Here is a 25,362-nt window from a genome sequence, read left to right as displayed (position 1 = left end):
CTGCAGACAATTTCGGGACAGTTTTATAAAACACTTTGTGTTTGCAGATCTACAGTCCTCGTTAGTATAGTGGTCAGTATCCCCGCCTGTCACGCGGGAGACCGGGGTTCAATTCCCCGACGGGGAGGAAAATATTTTAATTAACTCCATTCACCTTTGTAACTGAGATACCTGAAACGTCACCATTTTACTGGGATAGACATATTGGTTATAATGGGCAAGATAATATTGGGTATGGGAATTCATTTTCGTTCTTCTGACAAAGGTAGGTAGAATAGGACCATAAATGATCATGCATGATATGCTGTCACACACACACCACACACACTGAAATAAATCATTCTCTCTACTATTTATTCTGACATTTCACGTTCTTAAAATAAAGTGGTGATCCTAACTGACCTAAGACAGGGAATTTTTACTAGGATTAAATGTCAGGAATTGTGAAAATCTGAGTTTAAATGTGTTTGGCTAAGGTGTATGTAAACTTCCGACTTCAACTGTATTTGGACAGTGAAGCTAACATTTTTGTCTCTATACTCCAGCATTTGGAATTTGAGTTCAAATGTTTTATATGGGGCGACAGTACAGAATGTCACCCTTTATTTGAGGGTTTTACCTTAGAAATGAAAGCACTTTATGTATCTAGTTGTCCCCATGCCTCCCACGTGAGGAAGTCATAAGTATTTGGACAAATTCATTCATAGTGTATCAAGGTAGTCAAAAATGTAGTGTTTGGTCCCATAGTCCTTGCACACAATGACTACATCAAGCTCTACAAACTCGTTGGATGCATTTTCAGTTTGTTTTGTGTTATAAAATAAACTCTGACATTCTGTACTGTCACCTAATCAAAGGTCTTCAAAATCTAGGGTTATTTACTCGATTGAAAATCTTACAGAATGAATTATAGTGTGTGTGTATAAAGCTCTTCTACCAGCAGGAGCTTGGCACAGCTACAGGACCTGTAGTGAGCGGGTAAGGTCTGCCACAACCTGGCACACACACACACTCTTGATCTATAAAACCTTAAAATGAGAATGTCCTGACCTTACCAAGTACATAGAGAAATATCTTTGATTTGTTTAGAAAATGAACCAGGAGCTACTATTTTTTTGGGGCTATGCAAAATCCAATTGTCCAATTAGAAGCATTGATCATATGATGTCATAGACAATAGGTCAAGTTGACCTCACCAAAATGGTCATGGCAACAGTTTTCGTTGTCGAGGAGCTGTTAGTGAACATGACTGCAGTGTTTAAAATATATGCATGGAATTTACAGTTCTTTGAATTTCTAATAAGAAAATAATTTGAAACGCAATCGATTCCTGCAGCATGCGGTTTTCAGGAACATTATCAAGAAGAGGCACATGCACCTTCACCAGAAATATGGCGTACCGTCATTTGACCCTTGGTGAGTTGCAAATAAATTACATCTATAATTGATACAGAAATGATATCTTTACTCCAAGCAAAGTCCATGTACGTTTTTGAAATGTTTGGTTTTAGAAAATGTCCATCCATCCGTCATTGACTTTGTGTGGACATTGCTCGTGTTCTGAGGCCTAGTGTGGCCAGGTGCATACTCACTTAGGCCTGAGATATAGCCTACGAATGGGCACATTAATTTTGACTGTGTTTTATAACAATGTAGCTACTGATGGTCTCGAATAATGGATTAAGTCAATAGATATCAATAGATTAATACGTATTATCATTTGACCGATACATTATTTTATAACATTTGCTACTATACATACATACATGGAATACCGTATCATAGATCTTGCTTTTTCTACGAAGAAATAAGCATTGGTGGTTCAGTGGTAGAATTCTCGCCTGCCACGCGGGAGGCCCGGGTTCGATTCCCGGCCAATGCATTGACATGTTTTGCTTCCCTCATCCACTTTATTTTCTTCATTTCCTTATCTGTTCTTCACTCTTTTTGTAGCATGTTTACCCACTCCAATCCTCACTTTTTAAAAATATGTATCATTATTTGAACAACTAAAGGTAGCTATAGCTAGCTAGTATTGTTGATAACGTTATAAAACTCGACAACTGATAAAGCCAGTTCTTTCCCTTCTGACCTAAACAAAAATATGGCTTGCTGAAACACAGTTAGCTATGTCCTACAACTTGTTGGCAATATGTTAGCTAACCTAGCTAAAAATCACATTTTGTAATCTCTTTGCTAAAATGTTCAGACTGTGCCAGTAAAAAGCTACTTTAATTGAAGTTGTAAACTGTAGCACATGCAAACAATTTCGGCCCAGTTTTATAAAACACTTTGTGTTTGTAGATCTTCAGTCCTCGTTAGTATAGTGGTCAGTATCCCCGCCTGTCACGCGGGAGACCGGGGTTCAATTCCCCGACGGGGAGGAAAATATTTTAATTAACTCCTTTCACCGTTGATTTGTAACTGAGATACCTGAAATGTCACCATTTTTCTAGGATAGACATATTGGTTATCATGGGGAAGATAATATTGGGTAGGGGAATTCATTATCGTTTTTCTGACAAAGGTAGGTAGAATATGATCATAAAAGATCATGCATGATATGCTGTCAAACAGTGTATGTGTGTGTATACACACACACACACAGCAAAAAAAGAAATACCCTTTTTCAGGACCCTTTCTTTCAAAGATAATTTGTAAAAATCCAAATAACTTCACTTGTAAATTGTTTAAACACTGTTTCTCATGCTTGTTCAACGAACCATAAACAATTAATTAACATGCACCTAGCTTTCTCATCATGCAATTGCTACCAAGATTCATTCCTTAAAATGTTCAATTCAACAAAACAAGGGATGGATAGCTACAGTTGCGCCTACCCCAAGATACTTTGTGGCCATTTAGTGTCAAAAGCGGATTGTTGATTTTACTGGCTAGGCCAAGTTGTTTCTACATGCCACACAATGAGACTTATGTTTTAGTCTCGATAGCAACACAATCTTTGGTCCAGTTTGCATTAAGAAAGTGTGTATAGGTGGTCATTTTCCTGTTAATTTGATATGCAAGAAATTCTATTTCTAGAATCAGCTCTGCACGTGTCGACCGTCTGTGCCCACGTGTTTTGTGGCCTAGACCGAGGTTGTGTGCCAGCTGGAATTACCAGGCTCATATTTCGGACTAAAATAATGTATAGTTCAAATGATAATACATATTAATCTATTGATATCTTGTTGACCTAATCCATTATCCGAGACCATCAGTAGCTACATTGTTATAAAACACACAGTCAAAATCAATGTGCCCATTCGTAGGCTATATCTCAGGCCTAAGTGAGTATGCACCTGGCCACACTAGGCCTCAACACGAGCAATGTCCACACAAAGTCAATGACGGATGGATGGATGGACATTTTCTAAAACCAAACATTTCAAAAACGTACATGGACTTTGCTTGGAGTAAAGATATCATTCCTGTATCAATTATAGATATAATGTATTTGCAACTCACCAAAGGTCAAATGTAAAAAAAAAAAAAAAGAATTGTCCAAGACTCCAGTCACCCAAGTCATAGACTGTTCTCTCTGCTACCGCACGGCAAGTGGACACGCTTACTGACAAGTTGTGGCTGCTTTGCGTGGTGTATTGTTGTCTCTGCATTCTTGCCCTTTGTGCTGTTGTAGCATGTTTTGTGCTGCTACCATGTTGTTGTCATGTTGTGTTGCTATCAAGGTGTGTTGTAATGTGTTGCTTTTTTTTTTTTGAATCCCAGCCCCGTCCCCACAGGAGTCCTTTTGCCTTTTGGTAGGCCCTCATTGTAAATAAGAATTTGCTCTTAAATGACTTGCCTTGTTAAATAAAGGTTAAATAAATAAAAATAAAAGTGGTACTGGAGCACCAAGTCTAGGACCAAATGGCTCCTTCACAGCTTCTACCCCCAAGTCATAAGACTGCTGAACAATTAATCAAATGGCCACACAGACTATTTACATTGACACCCCCCCTCCCCATCTATAAATAGTCACTTTCCCCCTACTTTCATGTACAAATGACCTCGACTAACCTGTACCCCCGCACACTGAATCGGTACCGGTACCCCCTGTATATAGCCTCATTATTGTAGTTTTATTTTGTTACTTTCTATTATTTTTTACTTTAGTTTATTTGGTAAATATTTTCTTAACTCTTTCTTGAGAGTTGGTTGGTTAAGGGCTTGTAAGTAAGCATTTCACAGTAAGGTCTACACCAGTTGTATTCGACGCATGTGACAAATAAAGTTTGATTTTATTTGTAAACACTTCAGATGGTGAAACCAATGGCAGACAGAGAGAGACAGAGCGAGGGGATGAAGGAACAACAGTCAACATTTCCACATAAAATAAAGGCTCTAAATGTGAACAACACACAAGTTACACAGGCTTACAGTTTTCAAACACTTTCCCCATTTCTGTATCTAGTCTCTGCCCCACTTTGCACATCTTTCCACAACTCTCAAGGTCTCTTTCCTTTTACTTATTCTCCTCAATCCATCCATCCCCGGTCAGTCGACCAATGACAACCCTTAATTCCCCTTTACCTCCTGTCCGGTGGCGACGTCAATGGCTGTGAACACTGTCCCTGAAGCCCTGTGTGGAGACGATGGTTACATATTTTTAATAACTTGGGACACACACACACACACACCCTCTTCTCATGCACAAATACACCCCAATTACCACCTTCAAATGAACTTACCCCATCCAATGTTTTCATATGTTGTGTACTTCTTTTTGGGATCTCCAATGCTGACAATAGTTCCTGTGGGCAAAGATAAAGTTATACAGACAGATAAATTATCCTGACAAGAGGGTTATATTAATAACTACCAGTAAAATTGTCACGTTGCTATTGTAAGAAATGTAGTGTGTTTACTCAGTTTGTCCATGATCTCGTCGTCTGACATCTTGCCCTTCTTCTGTCTGTCTAGAGCCTTGGAGGCTGGGTCTCCATCTGGACGCGTGGCTGGAGCAGGGATGGGTTTTGAAGTAATCACAAAAAAAACAGGCCTTATTTTAGGGTATTTTTCACCCTGCCAGCTCCTATTAGTTCTATTGAGCACCGTGGCACCAACTCGCCTTCCGAACGTTCTATTCCCAGCTTGTTGTTCGACGTCACAATGCCTGCTTTGTTATTGTTGGCAATGGAGACCTGCCCACATTGTTTGTAGTTAAAATGTAAACAAAAAAATTACTCATGGAACTCAGAGGTCATCCCATTGTTTCCTATTGGGAAATATAGGTATGTCTGTCTATTTGGCCAAATATCTTGCAATGTGTATGTAGATTTTTTTTATACATTTGATACCATTTTAAATCATGAGAATCTCCTCTAATTATGTAAGGCTGGGCAGTGTATTCCGCTGTCATCAAGCTCTAGACCAGAGATGGTCCAAAGCTGAATTTCTTTCTCCTACTTCCTCGTTATGCAGACGTAGGCACACTTGGCATCATCAAGGTGTGGATGTTTACTTTCTACACAAGTTGTTATTTTTCAGTTTCGTCCTAAGAACAGATTGTAGAGGTAAAACAAAAAGGGATTCATTTTTTGGTGCCATTTAAGCTAAATGGAATTCTAAGTGTCACCCTAGTCAAAACAGGCTCTGCGAATGTTCGATTCCATTAATTTGCTATGGGCTCACGCTAGTGTTCCAGCTTAGCCAACGTTCTTTTGCCATTTTCAGCCTTGGGTGAATTTTGACTCGTTCTATTGTCCAGCCTAGTATTATATTATTCTAATTTGCAACAGTAAGTTGAGACCCTGACTGAGGGAATTGATCTGAGTGCATTCAAAGCCCACCAGTTGCCTATCTCTGCGTTATACTATGCTATTATATTCCATATTGTTATGTAGAATACAACCATAACCATGTGATCTTGCAGTCATTGATTCAGCTTTGATCTAACATGCGCAGAAGCGTCGGGGCCTTTAGCTGTCGGTAAGATGGTCCAGAAAAGTTGGATCCACAGCCACTCCGTCATAAAAATAGGACAGCTGACCCATGCTTAAGAGCAGTGGTTCCCAACCAGAGGTACTAGGACTCCAGGTACTATCCACCAGGGGTTCTTGAAAAGACTCATGAAACCATAAGCCTATTGGTAAAATGCACGAGGGGGTACTTCAGGGGTACTCTGGGCAGAATAAAATTCAGTTGGCGGTACAGTAACCAAAAAAGGTTGGGAACCACTGCTTTAGAGACCCTGCCAGTGCACCATCTCTATGGACTCGTGTCTCACCTTTCTCTGCTCCTGAGAAAATCTAGATGATCTTGTTACAGGGTTTCCTTTCCTCTGGAACCGAGGGCAGGGGCTTGGAGCTGTGATTGGCTGAAAGCGGGTCCTTGCTGGAGCCTGTGCTGAAGATGGTGCTGCTCATTCTAACCGGGGAGGCCGTGGGCTTGTCCTCAGGATCCCCGTTATCACACATGGCCGCAGGGAGCGGGAAGGTTAGAAAGAGGTTAACAAAGGGACAGACAGGAGGAAAGAGAGCGCTAATGTGGAGAATAGAGGTGTGTGCCGAGAGATCAGGAATGGCAATCAGAATAGGAGAGCACGGAGTGATATCTGCGAGAAACAGAGACATGATCAGCTTAACTACACAAATGACAGGTGAACAAGAGCACATGCACATTGCAAAACATATTAGGTGGTATTTGCTTTTGAAGAGGCCAGTCCAGTTTTATGGTTGTAAACCTGTTCATTTTTATCTTGAGGTGAAACTGACTTTACACAGCAGAGGAGCACCTTTATCTAGACAGGAAGATTTCTGTCAGAACTCATTTTCTCTCTGGCATGTATTCAGCATTCCACTATGACTATGCAGAGATATGAACTTAGATCAGATTTCCTATATTATCATAACACACATTGTCATTCATCCTCGAAACATACGCATACAGTATCAGTCAAGTTTGGACACTCATTCACTCATTTAAGGGTTTTCCTTTATTTGACTATTTTCTACATTGTAGAATAATAGTGAAGACCAAAATTATGAACACATATGGAATCATGATGTAACCAAACAAAGTGATAAACAAATCAAAATATGTTTTATATTTGAGATTCTTCAAAGTAGCCACCCTTTGCCTTGATGACAGCTTTGCATACTCTTGGCACTCTCCAGCATGACCGGTTTGGCAGTGGGTCAGTCATGGTGTGGGGTGGCATTTCTTTGGGGGGCCTCAGACCCCTTGTGAGACCATATGCTGGTGCGGTTGGCCCTGGGTTCCTCCTAATGCAAGACAATGCTAGACCTCATGTGGCTGGAGTGTGTCAGCAGTTCCTGCAAGAGGAAGGCATTGATGCTATGGACTGGCCCGCCAGTTTCCCAGACCTGAATCCAATTGAGCACATCTGGGACATCATGTCTCGCTCCATCCACCAATGCCACGTTGCACCAGAGACTGTCCAGGAGTTGGCGGATGCTTTAGTCCAGGTCTGGGAGGAGATCCCTCAGGAGACCATCCACCACCTCATCAGGAGCATGCCCAGGCGTTGTAGGGAGGTCATACAGGCACGTGGAGGCCACACACACTACTGAGCCTCATTTTGACTTGTTTTAAGGACATTACATCAAAGTTGGATCAGCCTGTAGTGTGGTTTTCCACTTTAATTTTGAGTGTAACTCCAAATCCAGCCCTCCTCCATGGGTTGATAAATTGGATTTCCATTGATTATTTTTGTGTGATTTTGTTGTCACCACATTCAACTATGTAAAGAAAAAAGTATTTAATAAGATTATTTCTTTCATTCAGATCTAGGATGTATGTTTAAGTGTTCCTTTTATTTATATATATATATATATATATATGTCAAATACTGTTCTATGGATCTTATTTATAGACCTTGATTTAACTGGAGCTGTAAGCATTGGTGGTTCAGTGGTAGAATTCTCGCCTGCCACGCGGGAGGCCCGGGTTCGATTCCCGGCCAATGCAACAGCATATTTTGCTTTGTTTTCTTTATATCTTTTTATCGGTTCTTCACTCTTTTGTAGCATGTTTACCCACTCCAATCTGACCTAAACAAAAATATGGCGTGTTGAAACATAGTTAGCTATGTCTTCCCACTTGTAGGCAATATGTTAGCTAACCTAGCTAAAAATCACATTTCGCAATCTCTTTGCTAACATTTTCTGACTGTGCCAGGAAAAAGTTACTTGAGATACAATTAAAGACTCTATCACATGCAGACAATAATTTTGGGGCAGTTTTATAAAAAACATGGTTTATCTTTCTTTAGTCCTCGTTAGTATAGTGGTCAGTATCCCCGCCTGTCACGCGGGAGACCGGGGTTCAATTCCCCGACGGGGAGGAAGTTGTTTTTCTTAACTCTTTTTTTTTCTCACTGTTGATTTGTAACTGAGACCTGAAATATCATCATTTTACTGGGATAGACATTTGTGTACATTATCCTCTTAAGGATCGTACCATTTTTTTTCAATTTTCACCTAAAATGACATCTAACTGACTGTAGCTCAGGACCTGAAGCAAGGATAAGCATATTATTGATATCATTTGAAAGGAAACACTTTGAAGTTTGTGGCAATGTGAAATTAATGTAGGATAATAAAACACTTCAGATCTGGTAAAAGACAAAAAAATGCATGTCTTTGTATTATCTTCTTCCCATCTTTGAAATGCAAAAGAGGCCATACTTTCAGATTGGAGTCTAGTTGTAATTTAGATTTTGGCCAGCAGATGGCAGCAGTGTGTGCACATTTTCAGACTGGGCCAGTGAAGATTTACATTATTGCACAAGTCTGCCAGGATTTTTCCCAAATGTGCCGCTTTGGTCAATTGATACATTTTAAAGTACATAACTATAGAGAACATACAGAAATGCCATGGTAATTAAACATTTAAGTTTACACACTCCCAGGAATGTCATACATGATGGATCATTAGCTTATACACTTACTTTCACACATCTAGATGGCGAGGTTGGTGTGGCGCCAGAGACAGCAGTGGGGTCAAACTCTATCGATCAGAGAACGAACCTAGTGTGTTGTATTTGGATTGTGCCACAGAGCAAGCATTATGGGGGTTCTATGTGTTGAGAAGCTTGGTGACATTGTTGGATTGAGATTAAGAGTGAAGAGTGATAGTTGAGCATTTTTTGGAACATTATTCAATTCAAATTCGTGTCAGGAGAAAATGTGAATGTGATCAAATTTAGATTATATTCAAAATTGGGCTGGCTAGGCTGCCTATACCTTTTTAATCCAAAATTACTACCTGGAATTAATCAATCGACATAATAGTGATGGCATATGAGTATTTTTTTTATAAGGCCTATAAGTTACATTGTGGTTACTGGCACTTTAAGAAAAAATATATTTTCTACAATGACATCATAAACAGGAAATTATGTCACTTTCTTGGCAGGAAAAACAACTGTGATGAATTTGGAAGTATCTAGATTTCATACTATTACATTTTCATCATTATATGTTGATGATGTGATGTGGGAAAGCATAACATGTCCACCCTGTTAAGCAAAAATACAAAAGACGTTAATCGAATTTCATACGAATTTCATAATTTCGAAATATATTTGTCAAACAATGCAAATTCTTTTTCAAGTGGCAGCCATTATCCTAGCTTCATCACGATCACTTGGAGCATAGCTGCTCATTTTAGCTCAGAATGTCCACCCTGTTATTGTCCACCCTGTTATCCATGTACATGTAACAGGGTGGACATGCACTCAACAGAGTGGACAAATTGATATCTTGCAGTAATGTGTTGCAAAATGTGTTTTTGTTCATAACTTATATTACATAATTACAGGTGTGTATGTATAATACATACACATCTCATGTATAGTATTATAAGAATAAATATCAATTGAATCAGGTCTTTCTGAAGGAATGGCACCTCCTCTTAGTGCAGCTGAAAGACAGCGGCAATACAGAGAACGACATAATGCTGACCCAGAAAGGAGAGAGTATCTAGAGAGAGAGGGAGAAATGGAGGAAAGATAAAGAGACAGGGACAAAGAAGACAATAGCTGAACTCAGTGACAGAGTGCAGCGTGCAGAAAGGAAGAAATGGAGAGATTTAAAAAGGATACTCAGGGCCAAGGCTAGTGCGTTGCTGCAGTCCCAAACACCCCCCTCAACTCCTGAAAATCAGCCTGGGCCTTCAAGGTTAGAGTATGCTTAAGATAAGGCATTTTTAGATTATTAGTTGCTAAACTTTCTGGATGTTGAGGAACATAACATTAAGGTGAAGTGCATGCACTGAAATGGCATCAACAAATTTTTCTGGCCAAGTCCAAAGGATGATATTTGTTGGTACTCTGAGGGACAGATAATTTGTCTGATGCCAGAGCCACATGCTGTTAATGAACACTCTGTGCAGATGGAAAAATCCACCTGTAAGTATGTGGAAGAGCATTTGGGGTGAAAGGGGGAAGAGATGGAAAGAGGGGGAGCGAGAGAGGGGGAGAGGAAGAGGGACAGCAATGTGTTTTAATGCTAATTCCAATGATTTTGTACCAGCAATGTATTTTTGTGTTTTTCACAGTGAAAATGTGAAAATTTTTCACATGTATTACTATGTAGATGTCTATTCAGTGTTCAGTATTTAGTGTTCAGGGTTTAATTTATCTTCTGTCCCGTTATACCTTGGTCCACCCTTTTATCTTGGCATCTTTTTCAAATGAATTCAATTACATGGTCAAATATCAAGAATTTCTGTAATGTATTTTAAAGAGTAAGACACCGCTACCACCACAAAATTATAAACTTGGATAAAATATCATTAATACCTGTCTCACTTTAGAAAGATAAGGTGCAAATTAGATGAAGTTCTGTATAAAACCACACATTGTATACAAAATCAGTTATTTCTTTATAATTTGACCAGAACAAATGGACAGGGTTGACAAGGGGACACAATAGCTTTATGAAAATGTAAATAGAATTAAAATAGTCTAATTAAAGACAGTTAAGTGCATGTCTGTACCAGGGTGAACATATCTTATGGCTGATTCACTGAAAATGTGTTTAGAATTATCTAACTCTAAATGCTGGAGCTTGGCCAACATGTTTTTCTGCAAGTCTAATATTTCCTTTTTATAGTAAAACATAAACGGAATACAAATTCTGAAATAAAAATGTTGCATGGTCCAAATGGTACTGTTTTGTGATGTTGACCCGGCCCTGTGTGTGTCCTGGCGAACAAAGTCGGACGCTAGGTTAATTACCTGTGAAAATCAGGCCCTCAACTCTAGCTAGCCGCGCTCCCTCACCTTCACATGCAGGATAACGCGGTAAATGCAGGCATCAGTAAGGAGCTCACGCAGGTGGCCAACGCCTAGGCAGGCGGGGCACAGCTAAAGACCATCTTCTACTTGTAGTTCAGCTCCACAAGAGGAGCCGTTATGCATGCCCAGCATCATGGTGATGTGTTCTCTCAGCTTAGAATGTGAATAAATAAAATATAAATATAAAATAATTTATGCAATATTGATTAAGTCAAATTAACTAATATAATAGTAACCGGAGACTGGTATTACAACAGCTACCACAATACACAGTAAAGGTAGAGAGTTACAATAATCTGGCGGGAGTTGTACAGCACCCGCCAAGTAAATTTTGTTTACCCTACCTGGACCTGGGAAGATGCGGAGCAGTCAATTTCCGTGATACGTCTAAACTAACTTTGTGAGTAGAAATAAGAGACAGTGCGGTATGACATACGGTTTTATATGAACCGTGGGGCAGGTCCTCCCACGCTGTCATGTCACCCATCGGCGTGACTTTGTTGTTATTAATCCATACTTTCAACAGTACTGAAGGTCTAAAGGGTATGAAGTAAAACTTGATACAGATGAACTATTGCATGATACTGATTAGGCTATTTGAGCAGTAGGGTTATTTCGAGTATTTATACTTGAGACATACAGTTTCCGTAGTGTAGTGGTTATCACGTTCGCCTAACACGCGAAAGGTCCCCGGTTCGAGACCGGGCGGAAACATTTTTTTCAGAAAGTAAATGGTAGGCTATGGCCAATGTCTGAAAATAAACAAATAAATACAGTATTCGTTGGTTACACATTTTGTCACTGTTACGCTCGACGATGGAAGGATTGGACCAAGGTGCAGCATGGTAGGCATACATTTTTAAATTTATTAAATGAACACCGAAAACAAAACAAATACAAACGAAAACGTAACGTTCAGTAGGGCATACAGCACAGTACCAAAAACAAGACCCCACAAACTAAGGTGGGAAAAAGGCTGCCTAAGTATGATCCCCAATCAGAGACAACGATAGACAGCTGCCTCTGATTGGGAACCATACCCGGCCAACAAAGAAATAGAAAAACTAGAATGCCCACCCAAATCACACCCTGACCTAACCAAATAGAGAAATAAAAAGGCTCTCTAAGGTCAGGGCGTGACAGTCACTATTGTTTTGAACTATTGTTATTTTGTATTGTCAGTTGGCGCTGATGAATGAAGATTTAAACAAAAGTGAGCGTTATAGAGGGGAACAGAAGCCGCAGCATACATGTTCCGGAGAGTTTTAGCTTTCGGGAATGGAGTCATAATAGCTTATAGCCAAAACGGGTCCAAAAGTCAAAAATTCATAAGAAGAAAATAAAGTCAATAGGCCACATTGTCTTCAGAAACCCCTCCCTTGGTACTGCTTGTTTCTGTTTACCACAGCCAGCGTTTGATACGATGTGTTCTCCTCTACCTTTGCTGGCTGGCAAAGTACCAGGACGTTGTCTTTGGTTTTGAATCTGAATTTACAGAACTGAATTTGAATGCATCTGATAAGTTGAATATATGAAACTTTGGTCAACTTGAAATTATAGTTTGTAGATTTTATACGATGAACGTAATATATACCATATTGAAACTCCATATAAATATTTACATTTAAATGACAATTTTTTAAATAATGCAATATTCAATTCAGTTTGAAATCATGATATAAAAGTTGAATTTGTGAATTCAATGATTCAAATTAGGTTTGTGCCGAGTAGTTGGACATAAAGAGCATCGTAACGGATATGGGCGATTTTTCTGGATACGATTATTATCTGAGTGTTTTTGTAATTATCCATGGTCAGGAAAAAAAAAGAAAACTGGCTGCCAGCACTCATCTTTCTCATGTCAGTTAGTCATGTGTGAGGTTCTACATTGTGTACTCTAAATAACTCACCTGGCTGTCTGTAAATAACGCACCTGGCTGTAAGTAAATGTCTGATAATTTAGATTGCTGTTGCCTGCTATTATGATAAATTACATGGCCAGGTCATTTGCTATCAAGCTACCAATGTGCATGATATCAGGCTGGATATCTAATAAGCGTGGCAAGGGTAGGGAAAAAATATGAGCCACTGATGCACATTCTGACTTAAAGCAGACTTAAAGCAAACTTGGCAGCCTGCTGTAAATTGAGGACAGACACACATCCTCATCTGCAGCTTTTTTGCAATGAGAATGTGCAGGCAGGTATTTTGCCAACATCTATTTAGGTATGTTAAAACGCTAACGTTTTTTTCCGATCACGAGTATCATCTGATCCAACTATCAACTGTCATTTACGAATACGAGTATGGCCATGTTGGCACACCTCTAATTTATTTTGTGCTTTACAAATTCAAATTCAATGTATTATAATAGAAGTTAAAATTATGGAATTCAAATACAATTTCTGTTAGCACTGAAATCACTCAAGGATATTCAGAGACTTGTCCCGAAGCCACTCCTGCGTTGTCTTGGATGTGTGCTTGTCCTGTTGGAAGGTGAACCTTCGCCCCAGTCTGAGGTCCTGAGCGCTCTGGAGCAGGTTTTCACCATTCATCTTTCCCTCGATCCTGATTAGTCTCCCAGTCCCTGCGACTGAAAGATATCCCCACAGCATGATGCTACCACCACCATGCTTCACCGTAGGGATGGTGACAGGTTTCCTCCAGAAGTGATGCTTGGCATTCAGGCCAAAGAGTTCAACCTTGGTTTCATTAGACCAGAGAATCTTGTTTCTCATGGTCAGAGTCCTTTAGGTGCATTTTGGCAAACTCCAAGAGGGCTGTCAATCAATCAAATGTATTTATAAAGCCCTTTTTACATCAGCTGATGTCAAAAAGTGCTATACAGAAACCCAGCCGAAAACCCCAAACAGCAAGCAATGCAGATGTAGAAGCATGGTGGCTAGGAAAAACTCCCTAGAAAGGCGGGAACCTAGGAAGAAACTAGGTTCTGAGGAGTGGCCTGTCCTCTTCTGGCTCTGCCGGGTGGAGATTATAATACTACATGGCCAAGATGTTCAATCGTTCATAGATGACCAGCAGGGTCAAATAATAATAATAATCAGTGGTTGTAGAAAATGCAACAGGTCAGCACATCAGGAGTAAATGTCAGTTGGCTTTTCATAGCCGATCATTCAAAGTTAGAGACAGCAGGTGCGGTAGAGAGAGTCGAAAACAGCAGATCCTGGACAAGGTAGCACATCCGGTGAACGGGTCAGGGTTCCATAGCTGCAGGCAGAACAGTTGAAACGGGAGAGGCCGAGAGAAATTAAATTCACACAGGACAAGACAGGAGAATTCTCCAGATATAACAGATTGGCCTTAGCCCCCCGACACAAACTATTGCAGCATAATTACTGGAGGCTGAGACAGGAGGGGTCGGGAGACACTGTGGCCCCGTCCGACTATACCCCCAGGCAGGGCCAACCAGGCAGGATATAACCCCACCCACTTTGCCAAAGCACAGCACCCACACCACTAGAGGGATATCTTCAACCACCAACTTACTACCCTGAGACAAGGCCGAGTATATCCCATGAAGATCTCCCCCACAGCACGAACCCGGGGGGGGGGGGGGGCGCCAACCAGGACAGGAAGATCACGTCAGAGACTCAACCGACTCAAGTGACACCCCTCCTATGGACGGCATGGAAGAGCTCCAGTAAGCCAGTGACTCAGCCCCCATAATAGGGTTAGACGCAGATAATTCCAGTGAAGAGAAGGTAACCGGGCCAGGCAGAAACAGCAAAGGTGGTTCGTTGCTCCAGTGCCTTTCCGTTCACTTTCACACCCCTGAACCAGACTAGACTCAATCATAGGACCTACTGATGAGATGAGTCTTCAATAAAGACTTAAAGGTTGAGACCGAGTCTGCGTCTCTCACATGGATAGGCAGACCATTCCATAAAAATGGAGCTCTATAGGAGAAAGCCCTGCCTCCAGCTGTTTGCTTAGAAATTCTAGGGACAGTAAGGAGGCCTGCGTCTTGTGACCATAGCGTATGTGTAGGTATGTATGGCAGGACCAAATCAGAAAGATAAATAGAAGCAAGTTCATGTAATGCTTTGTAGGTTAGCAGTAAAACCTTGAAATCAACCCTAGCCTTAACAGAGGCTAGCACTGGAGTAATATGATCAAATTTTTTGGGTTCTGGTCAAGATTCTAGCAGCCGTGTTTTGCACTAACTGAATTTTATTTAGTGCTTTATCCGGGTAGCCGGAAAATAGAGCATTGCCGTAGTCTAATCTAGAAGTGACAAAAGCATGGATACATTTTTCTGCATCATTTTTGGACAAGGTTTCTGATTTTTGCAATGTTACATAGATGGAAAAAAATCTGTCCTTGAAACAGTCTTGATATGTTCGTAAAAAATGAGATCAGGGTCCAGAGTAACACCGAGGTCCTTTACAGTTTTATTTGAGACGACTGTACAACCAAGATTAATTGTCAGATCCAACAGAAGATCCCTTTGTTTCTTGGGACCTAGAACTAGCATCTCTGTTTGTCTGTTTAAAAGTAAAACATTTGCAGCCATCCACTTCCTTATGTCTGAAACACAGGCTTCCAGGGAGGGCAATTTTGGGGCTTCACCATGTTTCATCGAATTGTCAGCTGTGTATTGCCCGCATAGCAGTGAAAGTTAACATTGTTTCCGAATGACATCACCAAGAGGTAAAATACATAGTGAAAACAATAGTGGTCAACAACGCAGCCACTGCTAGCTAGCCTACTTCACCAGCCAGCATTACTGTATCATCTTCGTCATTTTAGTCAATAACATTTTTGCAAAGTAAGCTTAACTTTCTGAACATTCGAGAAGTGTAGTCCACTTGTCATTCCAATCTCCTTTGCATTAGCGTAGCCTCTTCTGTAGCCTGTCAACTATGTGTCTGTCTATCCCTGTTCTCTCCCCTCTGCACAGGCCACACAAACGCTTCACACCGCGTGGCCGTTGCCACTCTAACCTGGTGGTCCCAGCGCGCACGACCCACGTGGAGTTCCAGGTCTCCGGCAGCCTCTGGAACTGCCGGTCTGCTGCCAACAAGGCAGAGTTCATCTCAGCCTATGCTACCCTCCAGCACCTCGACTTCTTGGCACTGACGGAAACATGGATTACCACAGATAACACTGCTACTCCTACTGCTCTCTCCTCGTCTGCCCACGTGTTCTCGCATACCCCGAGAGCATCTGGCCAGCGGGGTGGTGGCACTGGAATCCTCATCTCTCCCAAGTGGACATTCTCTCTTTCTCCCCTGACCCATCTGTCTATCTCCTCATTTGAATTCCATGCTGTCACAGTTACCAGCCCTTTCAAGCTTAACATCCTTATCATTTATCGCCCTCCAGGTTCCCTTGGAGAGTTCATCAATGAGCTTGACGTCTTGATAAGTTCCTTTCCTGAGGATGGCTCACCTCTCACAGTTCTGGGTGACTTTAACCTCCCCACGTCTACCTTTGACTCATTCCTCTCTGCCTCCTTCTTTCCACTCCTCTCCTCTTTTGACCTCACCCTCTCACCTTCCCCCCCTACTCACAAGGCAGGCAATACACTTGACCTCATCTTTACTAGATGCTGTTCGTCCACTAATCTCATTGCAACTCCCCTCCAAGTCTCCGACCACTACCTTGTATCCTTTTCCCTCTCGCTCTCATCCAACACTTCTCACTCGGCCCCTACTCGGATGGTATTGCGCCGTCCCAACCTTCGCTCTCTCTCTCCCGCTACCCTCTCCTCTTCCATCCTATCATCTCTTCCCTCTGCTCAAACCTTCTCCAACCTATCCCCTGATTCTGCCTCCTCAACCCTCCTCTCCTCCCTTTCTGCATCCTTTGATTCTCTATGTCCCCTATCCTCCAGGCCGGCTCGGTCCTCCCCTCCTGCTCCGTGGCTCGACGACTCATTGCGAGCTCACAGAACAGGGCTCCGGGCAGCCGAGCGGAAATGGAGGAAAACTCGCCTCCCTGCGGACCTGGCGTCCTTTCACTCCCTCCTCTCTACATTTTCCTCTTCTGTCTCTGCTGCTAAAGCCACTTTCTACCACTCTAAATTCCAAGCATCTGCCTCTAACCCTAGGAAGCTCTTTGCCACCTTCTCCTCCCTCCTGAATCCTCCTCCCCCTCCCCCCCCCCCTCCCTCTCTGCGGATGACTTCGTCAACCATTTTGAAAAGAAGGTTGACGACATCTGATCCTCGTTTGCTAAGTCAAACGACACCGCTGGTCCTGCTCACACTGCCCTACCCTGTGCTTTGACCTCTTTCTCCCTTCTCTCTCCAGATGAAATCTCGCGTCTTGTGACGGCCGGCCGCCCAACAACCTGCCCGCTTGACCCTATCCCCTCCTCTCTTCTCCAGACCATTTCCGGAGACCTTCTCCCTTACCTCACCTCGCTCATCAACTCATCCTTGACCGCTGGCTACGTCCCTTCCTTCTTCAAGAGAGCGAGAGTTGCACCCCTTCTGAAAAAACCTACACTCGATCCCTCCGAAGTCAACAACTACAGACCAGTATCCCTTCTTTCTTTTCTCTCCAAAACTCTTGAACGTGCCGTCCTTGGCCAGCTCTCCTGCTATCTCTCTCAGAATGACCTTCTCGATCCAAATCAGTCAGGTTTCAAGGCTGGTCATTCAACTGAGACTGCTCTTCTCTGTGTCACGGAGGCTCTCCGCACTGCTAAAGCTAACTCTCTCTCCTCTGCTCTCATCCTCCTACACCTATCTGCTGCCTTTGATACGGTGAACCATCAGATCCTCCTCTCCACCCTCTCCGAGTTGGGCATCTCCGGCGCGGCCCACGCTTGGATTGCGTCCTACCTGACAGGTCGCTCCTACCAGGTGGCGTGGCGAGAATCTGTCTCCGCACCACGTGCTCTCACCACTGGTGTCCCCCAGGGCTCTGTTCTAGGCCCTCTCCTATTCTCGCTATACACCAAGTCACTTGGCTCTGTCATATCCTCACATGGTCTCTCCTATCATTGCTATGCAGACGACACACAATTAATCTTCTCCTTTCCCCCTTCTGATAACCAGGTGGCGAATCGCATCTCTGCATGTCTGGCAGACATATCAGTGTGGATGACGGATCACCACCTCAAGCTGAACCTCGGCAAGACGGAGCTGCTCTTCCTCCCGGGGAAGGACTGCCCGTTCCATGATCTCGCCATCACGGTTGACAACTCCATTGTGTCCTCCTCCCAGAGTGCTACGAACCTTGGCGTGACCCTGGACAACACCCTGTTGTTCTCTACTAACATCAAGGCGGTGACCCCATCCTGTAGGTTCATGCTCTACAACATTCGCCGAGTATGACCCTGCTTCACACAGGAAGCGGCGCAGGTCCTAATCCAGGCACTTGTCATCTCCCGTCTGGATTACTGCAACTCGCTGTTGGCTGGGCTCCCTGCCTGTGCCATTAAACCCCTACAACTCATCCAGAACGCCGCAGCCCATCTGGTGTTCAACTTTCCCAAGTTCTCTCACGTCACCCCGCTCCTCCGCTCTCTCCACTGGCTTCCTGTTGAAGCTCGCATCCGCTACAAGACCATGGTGCTTGCCTACGGAGCTGTGAGGGGAACGGCACCTCCGTACCTTCAGGCTCTGATCAGGCCCTACACCCAAACAAGGGCACTGCGTTCATCCACCTCTGGCCTGCTCGCCTCCCTACCTCTGAGGAAGCACAGTTCCCGCTCAGCCCAGTCAAAACTGTTCGCTGCTCTGGCACCCCAATGGTGGAACAAGCTCCCTCACGACGCCAGGACAGCGGAGTCAATCACCACCTTCTGGAGACACCTGAAACCCCACCTCTTTAAGCAATACCTAGGATAGGATAAAGTAATCCTTCTAACCCCCCCCCCCCCCCCCTTAAAAGATTGAGATGCACTATTCTAAAGTGGTTGTTCCACTGGATATCATAAGGTGAATCCACCACTTTGTAAGATGCTCTGGATAAGAGCGTCTGCTAAATGACTTAAATGTAAATGTAAATGTCCTAAAACGGAACCTTGAACACCGAAATGTACAGTTGATTTGTCAGAGGACAAACCATCCACAGAGACAAACTGATATCTTTCCGACAGATAAGATCTAAACCAGGCCAGCACTTGTCCGTGTAGACCAATTTGGGTTTCCAATCTCTCCAAAAGAATGTGGTGATCGATGGTATCAAAAGCAGCACTAAGGTCTAGGAGCAGGAGGACCGATGCAGAGCCTTGGTCTGATGCCATTAAAACACAAGTGCAGTCTCAGTGCTATGATGGAGTGTAAAACCAGACTGAAGCGTTCCGTATACATTGTTAGTCTTCAGGAAGGCAGTGAGTTGCTGCGCAACAGCTTTTTAAAAAATTTGAGAGGAAATGGAGATTTGATATAGGCCGATCGTTTAAAAAAATATTTTCTGGGTCAAGGTTTGGCTTTTTCAAGAGAGGCTTTAATACTGCCACTTTTAGTGAGTTTGGTACACATCCGGTGGAAAGGGAGCCGTTTATTATGTTCAACATAGGAGGGCTAAGCACAGGAAGCAGCTCTTTCAGTAGTTTAGTTGGAATAGGGTCCAGTATGCAGCTTGAAGGTTTAGAGGCCATGACTATTCTCATCAATGTGTCAAGAGATATAATATTAAAAAACTTGAGTGTCTCCCTTGATCCTAGTGCCTGGCAGTGTTGTGCAGACTCAGGACAACTGAGCTTTCGAAAAATACGCAGATTAAAAGATGAGTCCGTAATTTGCTTTCTAATGATCATGATCTTTTCGTCATGAATTTATCACCGCTGAAGTGAAAGCCGTCCTCTCTTGGGGAATGCTGTTTTTTAGTTAGCTTTGCAACAGTATTAAAAATACATTTAGGATTGTTCTTATTCTCCTCAATTAAGTTGGAAAAATAGGATGATCGAGCAGCAGTGAAGGCTCTTCGATACTGCACGGTACTGTCTTTCCAAACTAATCGGAAGACTTCCAGTTTGGTGTAGCGCCATTTCCGTTACAACTTTCTAGAAGCTTGCTTCAGGGCTTGGGTATTTTCTGTATACCAGGGAGCTAGTTTCATATGACAATTGTTTTTTGTTTTTAGGGATGCGACTGCATCTAGGGTATTACGCAAGGTTAAATTAAGTTCCTCAGTTAGGTGATTAACCAATTGTTGTACTCTGACATCCTTGGGTAGGTGGAGGGAGTCTGGAAGGGCATATAGGAATCTTTGGGTTGTCTGAGAATTTATAACACGGCTTTTGATGATCCTTGGTCGGGGTCTGAGCAGATTATTTGTTGCGATTGCAAACGTAATAAAATGGTGGTCCGATAGTCCAGGATTATGAGGAAAAACATTAATATTTATTCCACGGGACAAAACTAGGTCCAGAGTATGACTGTGGCAGTGAGTATGTCTGGAGACATGTTGGACGGCACGGCTATCCTCACTGAGTCAGAGCTAATGGTGGGAGGCTTCGGCGTCTCAGACCCCGTAACAGGTGGAAGAGAGACCAGAGAAGGCTCGGCCTCTGACTCCGACTCGTCGCTTAATGGGGAGAACCGGTTGAAAGTTTGTCGGCTGAATGAGCGACACCGGTTGAGCATTCCTACAGCATTTCCTTCCAGAAGCCATGAGAAAATTGTCCGGCTGCGGGGACTGTTTCGAGGGGATTTATACTACTATCTGTACTTATTTGTGGCACAGACGCTGTGTCATCCTTTCCTACACTTAAATTACCCTTGTCTAACGATTACATCTGAAGCTGGGCTTGCAGTACGGCTATCCTCACCATAAGGCGATCGTTCTCCTATATATTATGAGTTCAGCGACTGCAATTAGAATGCATAATGTTAATGTTACTACTTGGCTTCGGCTGGTGGAGGTCCTGTAGAACCATGTCCAGATAAAGCGTCCGGGGTGAAAAAGTTGAATGAAAAAAGTCGAGGGAGGGGAAAAAATTAAAATATAAAACGGTAATTAAAAAGTAAAAAAACGTAAAGCTGGCAGGTAGCAAAGTAACACTAGCAACAAAACCCACGGCAGCACGTAAACAAGTCCACAAGTTGTGACAGGAAATGACGTCAGCACTCAACAGTACACAGTTTGCCTTTTACTGAGGAGTGGCTTCCGTCTGGCCACTCCACCATAAAGGCCTGATTGGTGGAGTGCTGCAGAGATGGTTGTCCTTCTGGTAGGTTCTCCCATATCCACATTCAACTTTTTCACTCTGGAGCTCTGTCAGAGTGGCCATCGGGGTCTTTGTCACCTCCCTGACCAAGGCCCTTCTCCCCCGATTGCTCTAAGAAGAGTCTTGGTGGTTCCAAATGTCTTCCATTTAAGAATGATGGAGGCCACTGTGTTCTTGGAGACCTTCAATACAGCAGATTTTTTTTGGTACTCTTCCCCAGATTTGTTCCTCGACACAATCCTGTCTCGGAGCTCTACTGACAATTCCTTTGTCCTCATGGTTTGGCTTTTGCTTTGACATGCACTGTCAACTGTGGGACCTTATATAGACAGGTGTGTGCCTTTCCAAATCCTGTCCAATCAATTGAATTTACCACAGGTGGACTCCAATCAAGTTGTAGAAACATTTCAAGGATGATCAATGGAAAAAGGATGCACCTGAGCTCAATTTCGAGTCTCGTAGCAAAGGGTCTGAATACTTATGTAAATAAGTCATTTCTGTTTTTTATTTTAATACATTTGCAAAAATGTCTAAACCTGTTTTCACTTTGTCATTATGTGGTATTGTGTGTAGATTGAGAAAAATAAATAATTTAATCAATTTTAGAATTGGACAAGTAGGCGCGCAATGGATTATGGTCATTGTAGTTCCCATGTTTTCGATGCTAAACTATGTAGAATATTGGCCTGTTTAAAAAAACAAAAAATAACTAATGTTAATTGCTCAGCACTTAATTGTTCAGCACCTACTTCTGTTTACCACAGAGAACGTTTGACTCTCTGCCCTCCTCAACCGTTTATGGCTGGCAAAGTACCAGGATGTTGTCTTTTGTTTTGAATCCGAATTTAGAACTGAATTTAAACTGAATTTGAATATATCTGAGAAGTTCAATATATTAAACTTTTGTGAAATTTAAGTGATAGTTTGTAAACTTGATACACAGAAAATTAATGCTATATATATATATTTAAACTCAATATATAAATATTATTACATTGAAATTACATTGCCATTTAATTCAGTTTCAAATCATGATATCAAAGTTCAATTTATGAATTCAATGATTCAATTTGGGCATTACAAATTAAAAAAGATTGAATTCAAATACAATTTCTGTTGGCACTGAAATCACTCCATTCAAATACTACAATTGGGAAGCGAATTGTTTGATTTGTCAAAAAGTAATTTACATTTAACAAGTATCCCTAGTCTACATATATAAATATACAACATAAAGAGTAACAGATTCTTCAAATATGTGGTATGCATACAGTCAAATCACGTGGTGAGATTCTTTAACTCTATTTCTGGCAATATCTTTCAGTTTCCGTAGTGTAGTGGTTATCACGTTCGCCTCACACGCGAAAGGTCCCCGGTTCGAGACCGGGCGGAAACATATTTTGTCAAACTGGACCAATGAATGAAAATTAATAACGGAGTGGCTGCGGATCCGAATATCCTGTGACCTATTTTTCTCTGCAGTAAAGATCCCAAAGCTTCTGTGCATGTGCGGATCACGTTATTTGCATGCTCTACTTTAAGCACAGTCTCTGTTCTACTCTTAGAGAACTGGCTACTCTGGCAAATGGTGCTTGTTTTAGAAAGTTAGATCAAAGCTGAGTCAATGTCTGCAATATCACATAATGATAGTATTCTACATAACATAACCGAATATAATAGCATATTATATTACAGTATTACAGTATTACGTTACTGTAAGACAAAAACACACCTACATTTTTCTCTCATGTGGCCAAAACTCAACCGTTCACACCACTAGGCAAAATACATAGTTTAGCCCACCTATCTGCTCTAAAAATATTCATATGGTGGCCAAATTGCGTTTTTTGTTGTTGGTCGCAATCCCTTCTAACGTGTCCTGCACATCCTTTGTGCATCCATAGAGGGGAACAAAGTTCATGTTCCAGAGTTTTAGCGACCGCCGGCCTCCTAGACAGGAGTCGGTAGCAGCCTATGACTGGAGATTGACGATGGCGGTATTTTCTGAGCTAAACTGACCATGACGCACCTCTAACAACAAGACATAAAACCTCACATAATTCTGCCCCAAAACAATGACAATTTCACTCAACCAGTGACATATTTGGCTTTTTAGTTGAGCGCTGATGCTGCTCTGTGATAAACAGTGCCCACTTTGACAAAGGCAGGGGCACAAAATATGTTGATTGTCCATTCCCAGCGCGCCTCTCCAGGGTGCTGTTGGAGAGAAGCATAGCTGCGGTACTCCACCAACGTTCGGTTGAAAAAATCTTCGAACAATCGTAGACGTCTATGTTTGGTTCAGATTTTGTCAGGTCTGGACCAGCTTTGATTTGGCCCAAACATAGACGTCTATAAATGAAGTCTTTTTTCAAATTTAATTCAGAACCAAACATGAGCCTGTTTTCAACATCAGGAAAATACGTATTTTTCAACGTCTGGAAAATATGCTTTTTCGACGTCCTGTAAAATATCTATTTTAAACATACGGAAAATACATATTTTTACCTTTCATTCAGAACCTAAATCGAATCTAAATTGAGCCACATTGGCTTCAGAAACTTCTCCATTGGTACCGATAGCTTCTGTTTACCACAGAGCATTTCATTGTATTTTTTCCCCTCTACCTTTTCTGGCTGGCAAAGTACCAGAATGTTGTCTTTTGGTTTGGAATCTAAATTTACAGAACTGAAATTGAAAACGGAATATATCTGAGAAGTTGAATATATGAAACTTTAGTCAACTTGAAATGATAGTCCCTAAACATGATACACAGAAAATGAATGCAATATATACCATATTTAAACTCAATATATAAATATTATTACATTGCAATATAATTCAGTTTCAAATCATAAGTTACATTTATGAATTCAATGATAAATTTGTGCATTACAAATAAAACATTATAGAATTCAAATACAATTTCTGTTGGCACTGAAATCACTCTATTCAAATACTACAATGGGGATGCAAATTGTTTGATTTGTCAAAAAGTCATTTACATTTAACATGAATCCCTGGTATACATGTATAATTATAAACTGGGTGGTTCAAGCCCTGAATTCTGACAACCGTGGCATATCAGACCGTATGCCACAGTATGACAAAAATGTATTTTTACTGCTCTAATTACGTCGCCAACCAGTTTATAATAGTAATAAGGCACCTCAGGGGTTTGTGATATATGGCTAATATATCACGGCTAATTGCTGTGTCGTGCCTAAGAACAACCCTTAGCCATGGTATATTGGCAATATACCACACCTCCTTGGGCCTTATTGCTTAAATATACAACATAAAGAGAGTAACAGATTCTTCAAATATGTAATATATGTGCTGTCATATAACTTGGTGAGATTTTTTAACTCTTATGTGCGGACCACGTCCTGTGCATGTTCTACTTTACGGGCAGTCTCTGCTCTACTGTTAGAGAACAGGCTACTCTGGCGAATGGTGCTTGTTTAATAAAGCTAGATCAAATCAAATTTTATTGGTCACATATACTGTATGTGTTTAGCAGATGTTATTGCGGGTGAAGCGAAATACTTGTGTTTCTAGCTCCAACAGTGCAGTAATTTCTAACAAGTAATATCTAACAATTTCACATCTACCCAATACACACAAATCTAAGGAATGGAATTAAAACTAAGATACAGTAGAATAGTATAGAATACAGTTGAAGTCGGAAGTTTACATACACTTAGGTTGGAGTCATTAACACTTGTTTTTCAACCACTCCACACATTTCTTGTTAACAAACTATAGTTTTGGCAAGTCGGTTAGGACGTCTACTTTGTGCATGACACAAGTCATTTTTCCAACAATTGTTTACAGACAGATTACTTCACTTAGAATTCACTGTATCACAATTCCAGTGGGTAAGAAGTTTACATACACTAAGTTGACTGTGCCTTTAAACAGCTAGGAAAATTCTAGAAAATTAT

General features: G+C 41.7%; 7 non-coding genes across 7 annotated transcripts; all 7 read left to right on the top strand.

Annotated features, from left to right (window-relative positions):
* Nucleotides 1-55: 55 nt before the first annotated feature.
* Nucleotides 56-127, top strand: trnad-guc (transfer RNA aspartic acid (anticodon GUC)). Its single transcript has one exon. It is a non-coding gene; the product is annotated as a tRNA-Asp (tRNA).
* Nucleotides 128-1,811: 1,684 nt separating this feature from the next.
* trnag-gcc (transfer RNA glycine (anticodon GCC)) lies at nt 1,812-1,882 on the top strand. Its single transcript has one exon. It is a non-coding gene; the product is annotated as a tRNA-Gly (tRNA).
* A 430-nt stretch (nt 1,883-2,312) lies between these two features.
* Nucleotides 2,313-2,384, top strand: trnad-guc (transfer RNA aspartic acid (anticodon GUC)). The gene has a single exon. It is a non-coding gene; the product is annotated as a tRNA-Asp (tRNA).
* A 5,477-nt stretch (nt 2,385-7,861) lies between these two features.
* On the top strand, nt 7,862-7,932 carry trnag-gcc (transfer RNA glycine (anticodon GCC)). Its single transcript has one exon. It is a non-coding gene; the product is annotated as a tRNA-Gly (tRNA).
* A 304-nt stretch (nt 7,933-8,236) lies between these two features.
* On the top strand, nt 8,237-8,308 carry trnad-guc (transfer RNA aspartic acid (anticodon GUC)). Its single transcript has one exon. It is a non-coding gene; the product is annotated as a tRNA-Asp (tRNA).
* A 3,599-nt stretch (nt 8,309-11,907) lies between these two features.
* Nucleotides 11,908-11,980, top strand: trnav-aac (transfer RNA valine (anticodon AAC)). Its single transcript has one exon. It is a non-coding gene; the product is annotated as a tRNA-Val (tRNA).
* Nucleotides 11,981-22,738: 10,758 nt separating this feature from the next.
* trnav-cac (transfer RNA valine (anticodon CAC)) lies at nt 22,739-22,811 on the top strand. Its single transcript has one exon. It is a non-coding gene; the product is annotated as a tRNA-Val (tRNA).
* Nucleotides 22,812-25,362: the final 2,551 nt, after the last annotated feature.

Source organism: Salmo salar, chromosome 23 (assembly GCF_965601325.2).
Source record: "Salmo salar chromosome 23, fSalSal1, whole genome shotgun sequence".
NCBI lineage: Eukaryota > Metazoa > Chordata > Actinopteri > Salmoniformes > Salmonidae > Salmo > Salmo salar.
This window is presented reverse-complemented; position numbering and strand designations above follow the sequence as displayed.